General features: G+C 43.1%; 1 long non-coding RNA gene across 1 annotated transcript; it reads left to right on the top strand.

The window, feature by feature from the left end:
- The first annotated feature begins 13500 nt into the window (after nucleotides 1–13500).
- On the top strand, nucleotides 13501–14344 carry LOC147698706 (uncharacterized). The gene is made up of 3 exons (XR_015299220.1): nucleotides 13501–13580; nucleotides 13865–13962; nucleotides 14247–14344. It is a non-coding gene; the product is annotated as an uncharacterized LOC147698706 (long non-coding RNA).
- Nucleotides 14345–15731: the final 1387 nt, after the last annotated feature.

Raw genomic sequence — 15731 nt, 5'->3', positions numbered from 1 at the left:
ATCCTGGGCCGACCCCCTTCCTTTTACCTTGGTTTTTGTACAGCAACCATAGAGCATAATTACACATGTAAACTGAGACTTGATCACACCATCTATACGCCCCTTTCTATAGGTGTGCTTTCAAGTCTTCTTCCTGGTTAAGACCCCCGGGGGCCTTGGGGTTGAGTTCCAGAATATATCTGGACTCCAACCGTCTCAACTTTTGCAAGCGATCCCCGCCCCGCATGCTATTAGGGATGGAGTCAATAACAAAGTAACAGAGCTCTGCTACATCCTGTTTGTGAAATGTCTCAAAATGCCGGGCTACCGGGTAGGCTGGATCTGCGTGCTTGATGGCTCTCATATGCTGCAGGATGCGCACGTGAACTGGATGGATTGTACTGCCCACGTACCTCAGCCCACATGGGCATTGGAGCACGTAGACAGCGTAGTCCGTTTTATAACTAAAGAAACCTTTTCTGGATTTCAGTCTTTTGGAAATTCCAGTTTGGTAAGTGCGGGTATTAACTCCCGCAGTGCACGCTTTGCATTTAGAGCATTTGATGAAGCCAGGTTTCCTTTTCAGCCAATCTATCCCACTCTTTTGTTTCTGGGGGGTTGCCTGCAGCATGTTGGATACTAACATCTGTTTGAAGGACTTGGCTTTTCTGAAAGTGATCTCAGGCCTCTTTTTTACAAAATCTTCAAGGACCGGATCGTTGGCTATGAGATGCCAATGCCTGCTGATAATCCCCCTCACTGCCTTATGTTGTTTGTTATAAGTAGTGATCATTCTGATTTTATTAACAGGGCGTTCTTCTACTCTGTCCTTCGGGGGATTCTTGAAGAGAATTTCCTCTCTGCTTTTCATTTTAGCCTTACGTATCGCACTTGAGATGTTAGATTGTGAGTACCCCCTAGCTTTAAATCTTTTCTCAAGGGTATTAAGCTCTTTTATCTGGCCTTCAGGGTCACTGCAATTGTGTATGACACGCAGACTCTCCCCATAAGGAATACTTCTAATGAGGCTATTTGGGTGGAAACTGTCTGCGTGTAGCAGTGTATTCCCTGCTGTGGGTTTTCTGAAAAGCTGGGAGTGTAACCGGCCATCTTTAACAAAGATCGTTAGATATAGGAAATTCAATGAGGTACAACTGATTTCACTAGTAAATTTGAGGTTAAGATTGTTGGCCTGGATTTTACTCACAAAGTTTCTAGCACTGGTCTCGGTACCCTTCCATACCACAAATAGGTCGTCTATGTAACGACTCCATTGTAGTATGTTGTCCCTCCATTCAATGTGGCACTCCGCTCGGACCACCTGCTCCTCCCACCAGCCCATATGCAAATTAGCATAGCTGGGGGCGAAGCAGGTGCCCATCGCGGTGCCACATATTTGTTTGTAGAGAGTAGACTCAAAGAGAAAGAAGTTGTTGTTAAGACAAACGGACGCCATCTCCACCAGCATTTGTGAATGTAGCCATAGATTGATTGGTCTGGCCCGTAATGCATGCTTGAGGGCCCTTAGGCCATCTTCATGTTTAATGCTGGTGTAGAGTGTAGTGACATCGATTGTCATGAGAAGATAGTCATCTTCCCATGGTAGGTCATAGATCTTACGCAGGAAATCTCCTGAGTCTTGGACATAGGATGGGAGTTGTTTAACCAGGGGACAGAGGAAAGAGTCAATGAATTTAGAGGTGTTCTCTAGTGCCCCCCCAATTGCAGAAATTATGGGTCTCCCTGGGGGGTTAGTCGGACATTTATGCACCTTAGGGATTAAATAGAACACCGGTGTTACTGGATTACTCACTCTCAGGAATTGCAACTCTTCTTTAGAGATTAGGTTTTGCCTGTGCCATCCCTGTAGCTGTGTATTGTATTTATCAAAGTTATCATTCATAACCTTTTCATTGACTTTTACATAGTTGTTCTTATTGTTAAGTTGTTTATAGCTTTCACACAAATACTGCTCCCTGTCCCATAGGACGACATTGCCCCCTTTATCTGCATCGCGGACAATGCAACTGCTGTTGGATTTCAATTTGTTGACTAAAGCAAAGTACTCCTTTTCCTGTTTGGTAAATGTTTTATGTTGCACACTTGTACATTTCTCAAGGTTTTTAAGATCATTGACCACCAACTCGTGAAAAATATCAACAGAGTCTCTCACATTTAGGGGGGTGAATTTCGATTTGGGTTTGAATTCAGTGCTCACAGTTTTTGAAATGTCCACATTTTGTTCTTTAGCCATTTCTAAAGCTCGGCTATTAACGTCCCCTGAGCAACTTCGAGCATCGCCATTTACTTCCAGATCCCTAGAAGACATGGTCTCATCATCAACATTATCAATATTTTGAAGTTCCATCATCAGGTCCATGTCGGAGACTTGCAAATTACCATCGTCGTTGCCAGAAGTCCTATTCCCCACGCTTTGCAGTGGTTGCCTAGATTTGATAAGAGCAAAGAACTTCTTCAATTTCAAGTTTCTCACCAGTTTCTAAGTGTCTATACGCGTGTCCACATAGCTAAATTCTGCTGGTGGGCAGAAGGACAAACCCAATTTTAAAACTTGCTCTTCCTTGGGCGTAAGTGTTAGCTTGGTCAAATTAATGATAGTTGAATCTTTGACCTCTTGCTGTATTGCTTCTATTCTATTTGGAATAACTTTGGCGCCGATTGAAGAATCTGCCTGAAAATTTCCTCAAAATGGCCTCGTTGAGGTCCGGTCCTTCCCTGAAAGTTTGGGGGGGATGCGTCAAGCGGGGGCCGAGATAAAATGGGGGTCCCAAAGCACGTTTTCCCCATGTTAATTTCCATAGGGCGGTCGACCTCACTTTTAGCCCGAACGGCTGAATGGATTTCCACCAAACTTGGCAAAATTGTAGGGACTGGTAGCCCGATGTGCCTTTGCTATGTCTCAAGATATGTGCTCCAGTGGATTTTGAGTAATTTAGGTTAAAAAAAATATACATATCTGTAAGCGCGCCCCGGTACGCGCTCCGGGGAGCGCTTCAGGTGCGCTACGCGACTTGCGCACGGAAAGCTGATTGGCTCTCGGGTGTCTGTAAACATTCCAAATGGTCCGGAGCGGCCGCCATCTTGTGTCTCGGTATGATCGAGACACAAGAGGTGGCCAAAACAAAGGGGGAAAAGACCATTAGGGGGCAGAGTAGACCCCCCTGACCCCCTAGGTTTCATGTGGGGGCTATAAAAGGGCCCCGCGGGGCAAAACAAAATTTTTTTTTTTCGATTTGCGCGGGGGGAGCGCCCGGTACGCGCACCGGGGAGCACACCAGGGAGGGCACCAGGGAGAAAAGAGAATGGCAGAGTTTTTAAATTTAAGTCATTTTATATAAATGGGAGGTAGTTCTGAAAAGAACAGTTTTTTTATTCTTTTTGTTGTTTTATATTTTTTTGGGGGGGTTTTAAATTTTTTTTTCTTTTTTTGTTTTTTTTGTATTTTTTAAGGGGAGAAACAAAAAACAGGCATTTCAAAAGGGCTCAACAGGAGAGAAAAAAAAGTGCAACAAATTAATATTTCCTTTGGCACTTGGGGTTTTCCCAAGCACGATTAATAAGTGTGATGCATTGTTCACCATAGCAAATTGTTTGACCACAAAATTTACAAACCATTTTAAAATTTGAAAAGTGAGTTTGTATGATGGAGCATGTCTCCCTAACTTCCGGTCCTGATGGGGTGGAACCAGTAGTTTGGGAGGTGCTGGCAGAAGATTGGACAGGGTTTTTGGCCAGTTCCCTGACCTCTGCCCTAGAATAGTTATTGGGATGCTTTCTAAGCATATGCCTAATCATTGTGTGGTTGCCGAAGGAGTATTTCTTGTTGGGATTCCCCTTTGACAGCTCCTGATGACAGATTAAACAGGTTGCTTTAGGTGCATTTACTTTTTTTTTGTCACTTGGGATAGAAAAAAATTGCCATATGATGTGCTCTTTTGGCTTGTAGGTTATGTTGTCCTCTCGGACGAATCTACTCTCCTTTTCGTCCTCATCCTCCTCCTGTTCTTGATCTCCACCACTGTGAAGTTGTGGAGGTCCTTGTGGTGGTGGTGGTGGTGGTGGTGGTCCAGAAGATCCAGCAGCTGCAGCTAATGTAGCCATTTTCGACAGATATAAGTACAGGTCTTCCTCTCTCAAAGCAAAAAGGTAGAATAAGGAAAAAAGGGTGTGGGCTTTCATCATTTGGAAAAAAAATATCCTGAACCAATGAAAAGTGTTAATTTTAGGTCACATGACCAGGGGTTTCATCATTATGAAACCAAAACTGTTATGAACCAATGAAAAGTGTTATTTTCAGGTCAAATGACCTGACGCGCTTACGCTACGCGCCCTGGGTCACGTCACGTAAGCGCGTCGGAAGATTACGTTGCGCGATCGTATTCGCTCGAGTGCTTCCTGGTGCGCTTACGCCGTGCGTATCACGCGGACGCGGCTACGCGATACGTCACGATCATGTTTTCGTTCGCGAAAATGGCGCTTACGGGACGCTCCCCGGGGCGCGCTCCGGGGCGCTTCATAATAGTACGCTTTCCGTTGCGCTCCCTGGGGCGCGCACCGGGAGCGCTCCGATGCAACAAAAATAAAAAAATTTAAATATAGCCCGATGTGCCTTTGCTATGTCTCAAGATATATGCACAAGTGGTTTTTAAGAAAATGAACTTTAAAAAAAATATATTGGGCCACATTGGGCTATATATATGTTAGAGCCCAAATGTAGCCCAAATGTAGCCCAATGTAGCCCAATGTAGACCAATGTACATATAAAGTGAGACTTATAGTTAGGAATTAGCATTTAAAAAATCTATTAAATTCACTGTAAAAACCATAGGTTTCACACCAGTTATAGTTAGGAATTAGCATTAAAAAAACATGAAACCATTGAAATTCCCACGTTATAGTTAGTTGGACTCACTATAACTTGCACGTGCAATGCACTGCTGATGACGTCACATATTACATCACTCATGACATGGTCACTGACATCACTCATGACATCACTGATGATACCATCCTTGTGATAGAGTGACAGACCTCCTTTCACTGTAATGTAACCCTTGAAACACATATTCAAAAATACAAACTAAACTTTTCAAAACAATGCAGATACCCATACCAGTTACAACAACCAAATCTATAATTCCAGCATTTATAAACACATCCACTCATTCACCAACAGTTCTATATAGTGACTCATACATATACTCACTCATCATATGTAGTGATACACATATACATCCTGTTACACACCAACAGTCATCCAAAAGTTACTTACACATACTAACACATGCAAATATACTATTGAACATCCATTTATTTGCATATACAACTATACACACACTACCACCTTACTTCTAAGGAAACTTACACATACTTACTCTCTTAAACAATCACTTATAGAAACACATACATATTTAAACAGGAACTCTTACAATCTCTCACTCTCACATATACTCACTTATATACATCAATACTCACATATACTGGATTAAAACATATGTAGTTACTCATAAAGACACTAGTGAGGCAGGCTTTCACTCACTAACACACACATATACACACTCATCCACCCATACAGTCCTGCACATATGCTGTCTTCAAAACACATACAAACAGTGAGTCAGTCATTGATGCATCTATGTGCTAAGTAATACTCCCACCAAACCATACAGACAATCATACTGATACTAAAAAAACATCTAATAACCCATATACCCACACATGTAGCTACTCACCAACCCATGCAGCCACTTATACACAAAGTGAAACACTGATACAAACATTTAAATATTTAAACAATACTCGCTAACATATGTATTCACTAAGATACACTTAATTAGCCAGTTAACCAATCAATTTTTTTTTTAAAAACATCCTTTTAGACACTTATATAAATATTTATTCTTCCATCGACCTTTACATATACATATATAAAACATATTTCTTTTTCAGAAAGACACACATTCACTGGATGGTGTCATCAGTGATGTCATGAGTGATGTCACTGACCATGTCATGAGTGATATAATATGTGACGTCATCAGCAGTGCAGTGCACGCGCAAGTTATAGTGAGTCCAACTAACTATAACGTGGGAATTTCAATGGTTTTATGTCAGTAAAATTTCCAGGTAACTATAACTGGTATGAAACCTATGGTTTTTTCAGTGAATTTAATAGGTTTTTTAAATGCTAATTCCTAACTATAACTGGTGTGAAACCTATGGTTTTTTCAGTGAATATATATATATATCACGCAAGCTAGGTGCTCCTCAGGGGGATTCCTCGTCTTCACAGGGGTGGCTCGTTGCCGGTGGGGCAGCCGGTATTAAATATCACAAAAACCACGGGGGTCCATCGAGCGCTCAGGTCAAATAACAAACAAAAGGCTGTCACTTAAGTCAAATAATCCTGGTTTATTAAAGTCATAAACCAAACGTTTGGTTTATGACTTTAATAAACCAGGATTATTTGACTTAAGCGACGGCCTTTTGTTTGTTATTTGACCTGAGCGCTCGATGGACCCCGTGGTTTTTGTGATATTTAATACCGGCTGCCCCACCGGCAACGAGCCACCCCTGTGAAGACGAGGTGAGCTCGTCATGAACAATGGGAATAAATCAGGAGTAGCACAGAGGGGGAATTGCTGCAGCACTGATGGTGTTAAGAAGATTTTTCCTAAAACTCATAAATGAGCAAATGTAAATAATATAAAGTGCATAATATTAATATATAAATATATAATACACACAATATATCCAGATGAAACAACAATTAAAGGCAAGTGCCCAATGTAACTATATCTTCAAGCGGTCATTCACAATAACCTATTTCATTATCGAGTCTATCAAGGAGGATAATGCGAACCACTGCATTTCAAAAAGTGCAAAAATAGTACATAAAATTAATAAAGATTGGATCATTACTTAATACATCCATAATTCAAATAGAGCGATGCCATATTCAATAAAATAGATCTAAACACTATACAATATAAATTAAGTTTTCAAAGACTTTACAAAAGATGTGAACACAATATATATCCGTATGATAGTAGTGTTAAAATAAGTTGGTTTGTAAATAATTGGTGTAAAAAGGAAAAAAGAAGAAAAAAGGGGGATTGAAAAACCACTAATGATATCACCATTTTAAATCATGTCAACTCATAACAAGCTCAAATTTTAAATTCATATAGAAAACGACATCAATTTAAATTCCCTGTTGAAAACCAACACATTCATCAGAAAAGCAACAATACAATAACAAAGCAGCAAAGCAGATGAAATGGAAACAGGATTAAATACAAAATTCATGGATATCTGACTTAAGGGGCCAACCCTGCCCCATAAAAGTGGTTACTATAATAAATATAATATCATAAATATTTAAATATCTAAAACCACACAAATATTTATAAAAAATTGTACAAATCCTCCCCTTATTAAGACCATTTGGAATCTTTGTGTTGAGAAGTAGAATATATTGGCTTTCCAATTGTCTGAGCTTGCATTCTCTATCACCACCCCTCTTTGATTTAGGCACAGCATCAATAATAAAATAACTCAAATCATTTAAATTATTTTCATGTACCAACTTAAAATAGCATGCCACAGGGTAAGTAGGGTCAGATTTGACAATCGCCCAAAGATGTTGAAGGATTGTTCACTTGGAGCTTGGTGCTCCCAACATATTGTAGTTTACATGAACATTGCAAAACATAAACAGCATGATCTGTTTTGCAAGTAAACATTCCTTTGATTTTAATAGTCTCTTGTTTAAAAGCATCCCTGTATTCCCTAGTGCTACAACCAAACTTACAAGCTCTAAAAGAACTGCACTTAAAAAAAACCTGTACGGTTGGATAGCCAATTAGATGACGAAACTACTTCTGGACTGTTCTTAACCAAAATGTCATAGACGGAGCCCTCCTAAAAATGATACATGGAATTTCATCTAATAAAGGTGCCAAAGTTATATCAGTTTTCAAAATTGGCCAGTTACATTTAAGAATATTACGAATCTTACGTTCATGAATACTGTAAGTAGTAAATAATCTAACTTTCATCTCTTACTTTGATGGTATCACTTCACTACTAGAAGGAACAATTTCAACATCTGTTATTTGAACGGGGGTTTTTGTATTAAAAATCATCTTCTTTAGTGCTTTATTCAAATCAATCTCCTTGTAACCACGAATCAAGAATCTCTGAAAAGACTCAATAAGACATTTTTCCAAGTCATAATCATTGCTACAAATGCGTTGAATCCTCAAGAACTCCCCATAAGGGATGCTTTTAATAAAATGACGGGGATGGGCACTAGAAGCATGGAGAGGTTGTCCAGCAAGCTCCTCCCATTGCTTAGTCCATTTCCTGGCCACTTTGAATTCGATCTTGACTGGGAAGGATTACTTTTTGTGGATGCTGCTGGATATTTGGATTTGAGGCCTTTTGGATTACTTTTGGATTCGAAATTTAATTTCACAAGTAAGTTGATAAGTTGATGTTGTTTGTTTGTGGTGATTTTTGTGTGTGTTTTTCGACTTTTTGGGGTGGTGTTGGGAGCTGGCTATGTTGGTGGGGGGCCATTTTGAGGCATGGTCCTGCAGGTCCTGGCCATGTGGATAGGGTCAAGCGGCCATTTTGAAGTCAGGCAGTGTGCTTTGTGCCACAGGCGCACCCAGTCTGCTCTGATTTCATTCATTATGCCCAGGGGGCTTAGAACTCCCGCGGATTTACCGAAAATCTGCAAGTTCGCGAGCTGCGGATTTTTTTGCTTGTGTTCGCACTGCTCGCGTCCCACGCAGCAACAATCTCGCACTCACGAAATTGCAAAAATTACAATTCTGCACATGAATTGAAAACCACCAGCAGGCACCATAATTAATTGCAAGGAGTCCATTTTGTGGGGGGGGGTGGGGGGGTGAAGGAAGTGCCCCAGTCACCAAGTTCTTCCTGTTTCTGTCCAACAAGCTCCTCCCATTGCTTTGTCCATTTTGAATTTGATCCTGATTGGGAAGGATTACTTATTGTGGATGCTGCTGGATATTTGGATTTGAGGCCTTTTTGACTTTCTTTGGATTACTTTTGGATTAGAAATTTGATTTCACAAGTAAGTTGATAAGTTGATGTTTGTTTGGGGCATTAGCTACAATTTTGGAACTTTTTTCAAAACATTAAGTAAAATATTATATAGTGGCTACTGGCTAGCCACAGTATCCAGTTGGACCAGGCTTAGTTATGGGTGCATGATACAACTGTTTTGTTGAATTTTAACATGATTCTGCCCAGGGCATGGAGGGCATTGGATTGTGGTGACTTTGGTGTGTTTTACGACTTTTTGGGGTGGTGTTGGGGGCTTGCTATGTGGGTGGGGGCCATTTTATTGCCTGGTCCCGTGTGGGTGGGGGTCTAGGGGTCATTTTGAAGCCAGGTTGTGTGCTTTGTGCCATAGGCCTGCACCCAGTGTGCTCTGATTTCATTCATTATGCCCACGGGGCCCAGAATTGGTCTGTTAGCGGATTTTGCGGGTCTTTCGCCACGTTCGCGTCGTGAAGCAACAATCTCGCACCCGCGAAATTGCAAAAATTGCAATTCTGCACCAGAAAACCACCAGCAGGCAGCATAAACCTTCTGAAACTTGATGGATGGCATTGGATTGTGGTGATTTGTGTTGTGTTTTTTGACTTTTTGGAGTAGGGGTTGGGGCTGGCTATGTTGGTGGGGGCCATTTTGAGGCATGGTCCTGGCCATGTGGAAGGGGGTCAAGCGGCCATTTTGAAGGCAGGCAGTGAGCTTTGTGCCATAGGCCTGCACCCATTTTGCCTTGCTTTCACCCATTGTGCCCAGGGGGAGTCAGTGGTACATGAAACTACAACCCTCTCTGTGGGCTCTCTTGGATCAATATTAAATTCCTGTTTCCCAAAAATTTAGCAATTCTTATTTTTGATATTTCCATATTGTGGTGTGCACGTGTGTATTCATAAATGCCTACTTGCAAACTATTAATTGAAGCGCTACATATGCAACATATATTTAACTGATGTTCCTCTGTCTTCGTTTGCTTTTAGGTGCACAAAGTCAAGAACTCCGCATCATCGTTGAGCATCAGTGCCAGGAAGAAGTCCTGCTGCGGCCTGCTGTTCCGACAACTGAAGAAGATGGCTCCAAAAAGAGGTGCCCGTAGCTCCTCTTGCAAGAAAGATGTCTCTACTAAGGAGAAGAAGAAGCAAGTGGCACCACTTACCAAGGAGACTGGTGCCTCGACCACTAAATTGTTGTGGAAAAAACAAAAGTCCACCATGAGTGCTGCACAGGTAGCCTGTTTAGTGGTTCAATCACCAACGACCAGTGATGTTGGCTCATCGCAAGAAAATAGCAGCACACAATCAACACAGGTTGTAACTCATCTCACAAGTACTATTCAACAACCAAAGCCGCAACAACAACTGCATGGGCTACTAGTACAAGCACAAGTACATGCGCAAGGAGCTGTCCAAGGAGCTGTCCGAGAAGGAGCTGTCCGAGAAGGAGCTGTCCGAGAAGGAGCTGGCCGAGAAGGAGCTGGCCAAGAAGGAGAAGGACGAGAAGGAGAAGGCCGAGAAGGAGAAGGCCGAGAAGGAGAAGGCCGAGAAGGAGCTGGCCGAGAAGGAGAATGCCGAGAAGGAGAAGGCCGAGAAGGAGAAGGCCGAGAAGGAGAAGGCCGAGAAGGAGAGGTCCATGGAGAGTTGCAAGTAGAGGTCAGTGAAGAGGCCCATGTAGCGGCGCATGGAGCGGTGCAAGTGCCCACAATGGTTGTTCTTCCAGAAGTAGGGGCACAGGAGGAAATTGACTTTGGAGCGGGGGTATCATGTCAGGAAGACGAAGCCACTCCTCCTGATGATTCATTTTCTCCCAGCTCCCATTTGTCCAGCGCACCATTACAGCCATGTTCTCCTCAGATGCGCCACTTCAACGCAACCACCCAATTGTGTGCCTGTATAACACTAAGCTAGCTAAAATGCTAGCGGTGGACCTTCTCCCTTTTTCGTTTGTCGAAGGTGTGGGTTTTCTTGAACTCGTGGCAACACTGGCCCCTAAATGAAGGGTCCTAGCCGGTTCTATTTTGCCAGGGTTGCTGTTCCAGCACTACATAAAGAGGTGCTTGAGTTGATTGGGGAAGCTTTGCAGAAGAGTGCTGTTCACACTATACACCTGACAACAGACATGTGAACCAGTTGCCAAGCCCTTGATTACATGTGCATCACTGCACACTGGGTCTCTTTTTCAGGGGTTGCAAAACAGAAAAATGCAGGTGGTGACTTGGTCGAGATTTTTAAGGGTGCTCGTAAATATGCACCATTAGCCATGTTTGGCTTGGAGAAAAGTCATACTGCAGACAACATTTTGGATGACTTTAACAAAAAGATCTCGCAATGGCTGCCCCCAAGAAAATGCAAGGTTGGTTATGTTGCCACTGATAATGGCAGCAATGTAGTTAAGGCCATGGAGGACGGTGACTATTTCAGAGTGGCGTGTTTGGCGCACTGTATAAACCTGGTCGTGCAAAAGTTCTTGAAAAAAGAACTTGCAGTCGACAAAATACTGATCATCTGCAGAAGAATATGCACACATTTCAAACATTCTTTTAAGGCCCGGAAGGAGCTGAGGCGCAAGCAAAATGAACGTAGAATGCCAGTGAAAGCACTTATCCAGGAGGTGGCAACACGTTGGAACTCAACCTTCTACATGCTTGAGCGTCTGCATGAGCTGTTTCCAGTAGTCAATGAGTATGTCTACAACCTGGTTGGTGCTACGACAGAAATGATGCTAGCGGTGGAGCAATGGCAGCTAGTTAAAAGCCTGACAGACATGCTTCGTCCTTTTGAGGTCTTCACGCGTGAAGTCAGCAGGGAGGACTGTAATTTGGGAAAAGCTATCCCATTGTTGCTGAAGCTTGAGCACCAAGTCAAGGCGGTGTCTTCAAAATTAAAGGATGCTGGAACGAATGAAGCATATGAGTTGGCGCAGAGATTATTACAACGCCTAGTTAGCAATGAACGGCTTGTAAATATCAAGAAACAACTGCACTACATTTGTGCTACTATTCTGGATCCACGTTACAAAAAGCCATTGTTTGGCAAAGTATTAATTCCTTTTGAAACATCAGATGTTACAGAGTACAAAGGTTGGCTAGCTCAGTCAGCCATTCGTTTTGAAAGAGAGCGGAAGGAAACTGTAGGAGAAGACAGTACTACTAGCTAATCAGCAGACCATCAGGCGTCCCAAAAAAGCACTTCTGCATCTGTGCCTGTGGCAGAAGTGAGTGACTTTTCCTCTGAGCCGTTAACCACACCAGCAACCGTATCATCTGCACCAGGCCCAGGCGATATGTCTGAAGAGGATTGGCTAAGTCAGCTAGGGTTTCCTTGTCCCAGAAAGGACACAGAAGTGCAAAGTACAGGAATCCGGGAGAACATTGTTTCAATGGTGCAGGCCTATCTGGATGACTCAACAGCGGTCAATATTACTGAGGACCCATTGGCGTATTGGCATGGGAAAAGAAACATATGGCGAGAGCTCACCAACCTGGCTATCAGTTACTTGTCTTGCCCACTTGCAAGCGTGTCTTCAGAACGTGTTTTTAGTTCTGCTGGTGGCATTGTGACTTCCAAAAGGTCCCGCCTCTTGCCGCAAATGTGGAGTGGCTCACCATGATAAAGATGAACCAGCACTTCATACCACCAGATTTCAAAGTACAAGAATGCACGCAGGACACCGACCTACCTGAGGGAAGTTTTCCTCAGTTACCAGAAGTACTACCGACTCAATTTGCAGAGTTTGAGGACGAGTTCTGCTTCCCTGACAGCGAGTTCTGAAAATGAGTCAATGAATCACTAACTTTATTTTTCGTCCTTATTCACTTTTATTCCTGTGTGTCTGTCTTTCTTTGTTTAGCAAGTGCTTGATCACATTCACAACAAAACTGTAATCACCCAATCACAACAAAAAGCCCATCAGCAGAACTGTCTTGATTTTGATGCCGCAGAATTCCTCAGGTTCACAAGTTGACAAGAACTCAGTCCTGGTCGTCTATCCTCCTCCTCCAGACTCACCCTATCCATTTCCCGTAATGCTGATGCCTGGATTCCGCACAATGAAGAAACTTACGTTGACAAGTCACCTAAAGAGGGACTGGAAGTAGCGAGTCCTCATTTAAATACATTTTGCTAAGTGTGGCTTTTTTCCCGGATAAGCTTTTTGGCTGTTTGGGGGTGTCAAACTTGTTTGCGCCTGGGTTTACGGGTCTTGGCTGGGCCATTGCTGGCAAGGTCTATTAAGGGATGAAATTGGTTAGGAGGAAATGGGAGGTGAAAACGTTTAGGCGTTATTGCTGGCTTGCCTGTCATTGGGTTGCTGTCTGTGGGGCTTCTAGGTTTTTGGGTGTGGGTTTTGGGGTCTGTGAGCACCGCTGCCACATTTCTAATGTTGATTGCTTTTGTTTTGCAGAAAATCCACGCCGGGAAACTCCAGTTGGGGCCCTGCTGCAGAACGCTTTAGGACACTGTGAATTCCAGGTGGAGCCAGCCCTCAAACACAAATTACAGGTAAGATAAGCGTTTGGATGGGAGGTAGTATAATGGAGTATTAGGAGTGGCGAGAGAGTGACAGTGGTACTAGTAAAGTCCTAGGACCCTTGAATTAACTTACTCTGTGACAGGCATTTACTTTGGAAAACATTTGGCCAATTACACGTGAACGTTTAGGCGTTATTGCTCGCTCGCCTGTCATAGGGTTGCTGTCTGTGGGGCTTCTAGGTTTTTGGATGTGGGTTTTGGGGTCTGTGAGCACCGCTGCCACATTTCTAATGTTGATTGCTTTTGTTTTACAGAAAATCCACGCCGGGAAACTCCAGTTGGGGCCCTGCTGCAGAACGCTTTAGGACACTGTGAATTCCAGGTGGAGCCAGCCCTCAAACACAAATTACAGGTAAGATAAGCGTTTGGATGGGAGGTAGTATAATGGAGTATTAGGAGTGGCGAGAGAGTGACAGTGGTACTAGTAAAGTCCTAGGACTCTTGAATTAACTTACTCTGTGACAGGCATTTACTTTGGAAAACATTTGGCCAATTACACGTGAACGTTTAGGCGTTATTGCTCGCTTGCCTGTCATAGGGTTGCTGTCTGTGGGGCTTCTAGGTTTTTGGATGTGGGTTTTGGGGTCTGTGAGCACCGCTGCCACATTTCTAATGTTGATTGCTTTTGTTTTACAGAAAATCCACGCCGGGAAACTCCAGTTGGGGCCCTGCTGCAGAACGCTTTAGGACACTGTGAATCCCAGGTGGAGCCAGCCCTCAAACACAAATTACAGGTAAGATAAGCGTTTGGATGGGAGGTGGTATAATGAGTATTAGGAATGGCGAGAGAGTGACAGTGGTACTAGTAAAGTCCTAGGACTCTTGAATTAACTTACTCTGTGACAGGCATTTAGTTTGGAAAACATTTGGCCAATTACATGTGAACGTTTAGGCGTTATTGCTCGCTTGCCTGTCATAGGGTTGCTGTCTGTGGGGCTTCTAGGTTTTAGGTTTTTACAAAGTAGATTTAAGAATGTTAGATTACACCACTCAGTAGTATTTGGTCTAGGAATGAAGAAATGTGAAAACAACAGAAAAAGTAATTGACTGTCTAATCTAAAGTAAAAATGTCCCTCCTTCCAGGGAAGGCTGTTGTCTTGCTGCACTTTTTTGTCACAATTGATGAATGCTTGCTTAATTTTAACACACACCATTTTTCTCTGAACAGACAGAAGCTGGACTTCTAAGGACAAGAGCAACATCAACTTCAAACCAGGTGAAAGCTCGGCTCGACCACAAGAAATGTGTTCCATTACTCATCAACTCAGCACCAAGCACTTTTCCATTTCCAGCTAACTTAATTTTAATATATGTGTTTACTTTTAATAAAGCTTTTAAACTTGAATAGACTCTGTGGTTTTTGGTCCTCCAGACTAGAGTGACTGAGCGAAAGGTTTTGCAACAGTAGTATTATGGATTGTGCTCCTATCTAAACACTACTTCAAAAAAATTAAATTAGGAACGCTTGGACAACAATAGGTCCTCTATATTTATGGATTTTGTCCCAACCACTGGAGTATTAGGAGAGACGAGAGATTGACGGTAGTAGTACTACTAAAGTCCTAGGACTATTCAGGAAAACAGACTTACTGTTAAACCCCCACCCACCAGACTCAAAAGCAATAAAAAACAGGTATGCTCAGATAAAGTTTGAAAAAGTATATTTATATCCCTAACAAAATAATCTCCCGCAAGACCCTCCCTAACCCCAACGGTTGTCCTTTAAAAGTCCCAAACCCAACTCCCGATTCCCACCCCCCAAAAGTCTCTAAAAAAGGGGCAAGGGACACTATGGGTGGATGCTGTTGACTTTTTGGGCCAGGGCATCAAACTCCTCGCGGAGCAAGGCGTGCTCTAAGCGGAGACCCTCCAACACGTTGGTAAAGTGGTGGAGCTCCTGCTGAAGGCGGGACACCCTCAGGGTACTGCGGCGCAGGCGTGCCTTGTAGTTGCAATGGCTGTGAGAGGCAGCTGTTGTCCTTGCTCCTCGGCGTTTGGCTTTGGCAGCCCGGCTCGGTCTGGCTGGAGCACTGTGCTGGGTGGCAGCCCGTGGGGGCACGGAGGCCGATGCAGCTGACGTTGTTGTCGTGGTCGACTGCGCACTTTCGTCGTCCTCCAGGG

The sequence above is a fragment of the Lissotriton vulgaris genome, chromosome 8 (genome assembly GCF_964263255.1).
Source record: "Lissotriton vulgaris chromosome 8, aLisVul1.2, whole genome shotgun sequence".
Taxonomy (NCBI): Eukaryota; Metazoa; Chordata; class Amphibia; order Caudata; family Salamandridae; genus Lissotriton; species Lissotriton vulgaris.
This window is presented reverse-complemented; position numbering and strand designations above follow the sequence as displayed.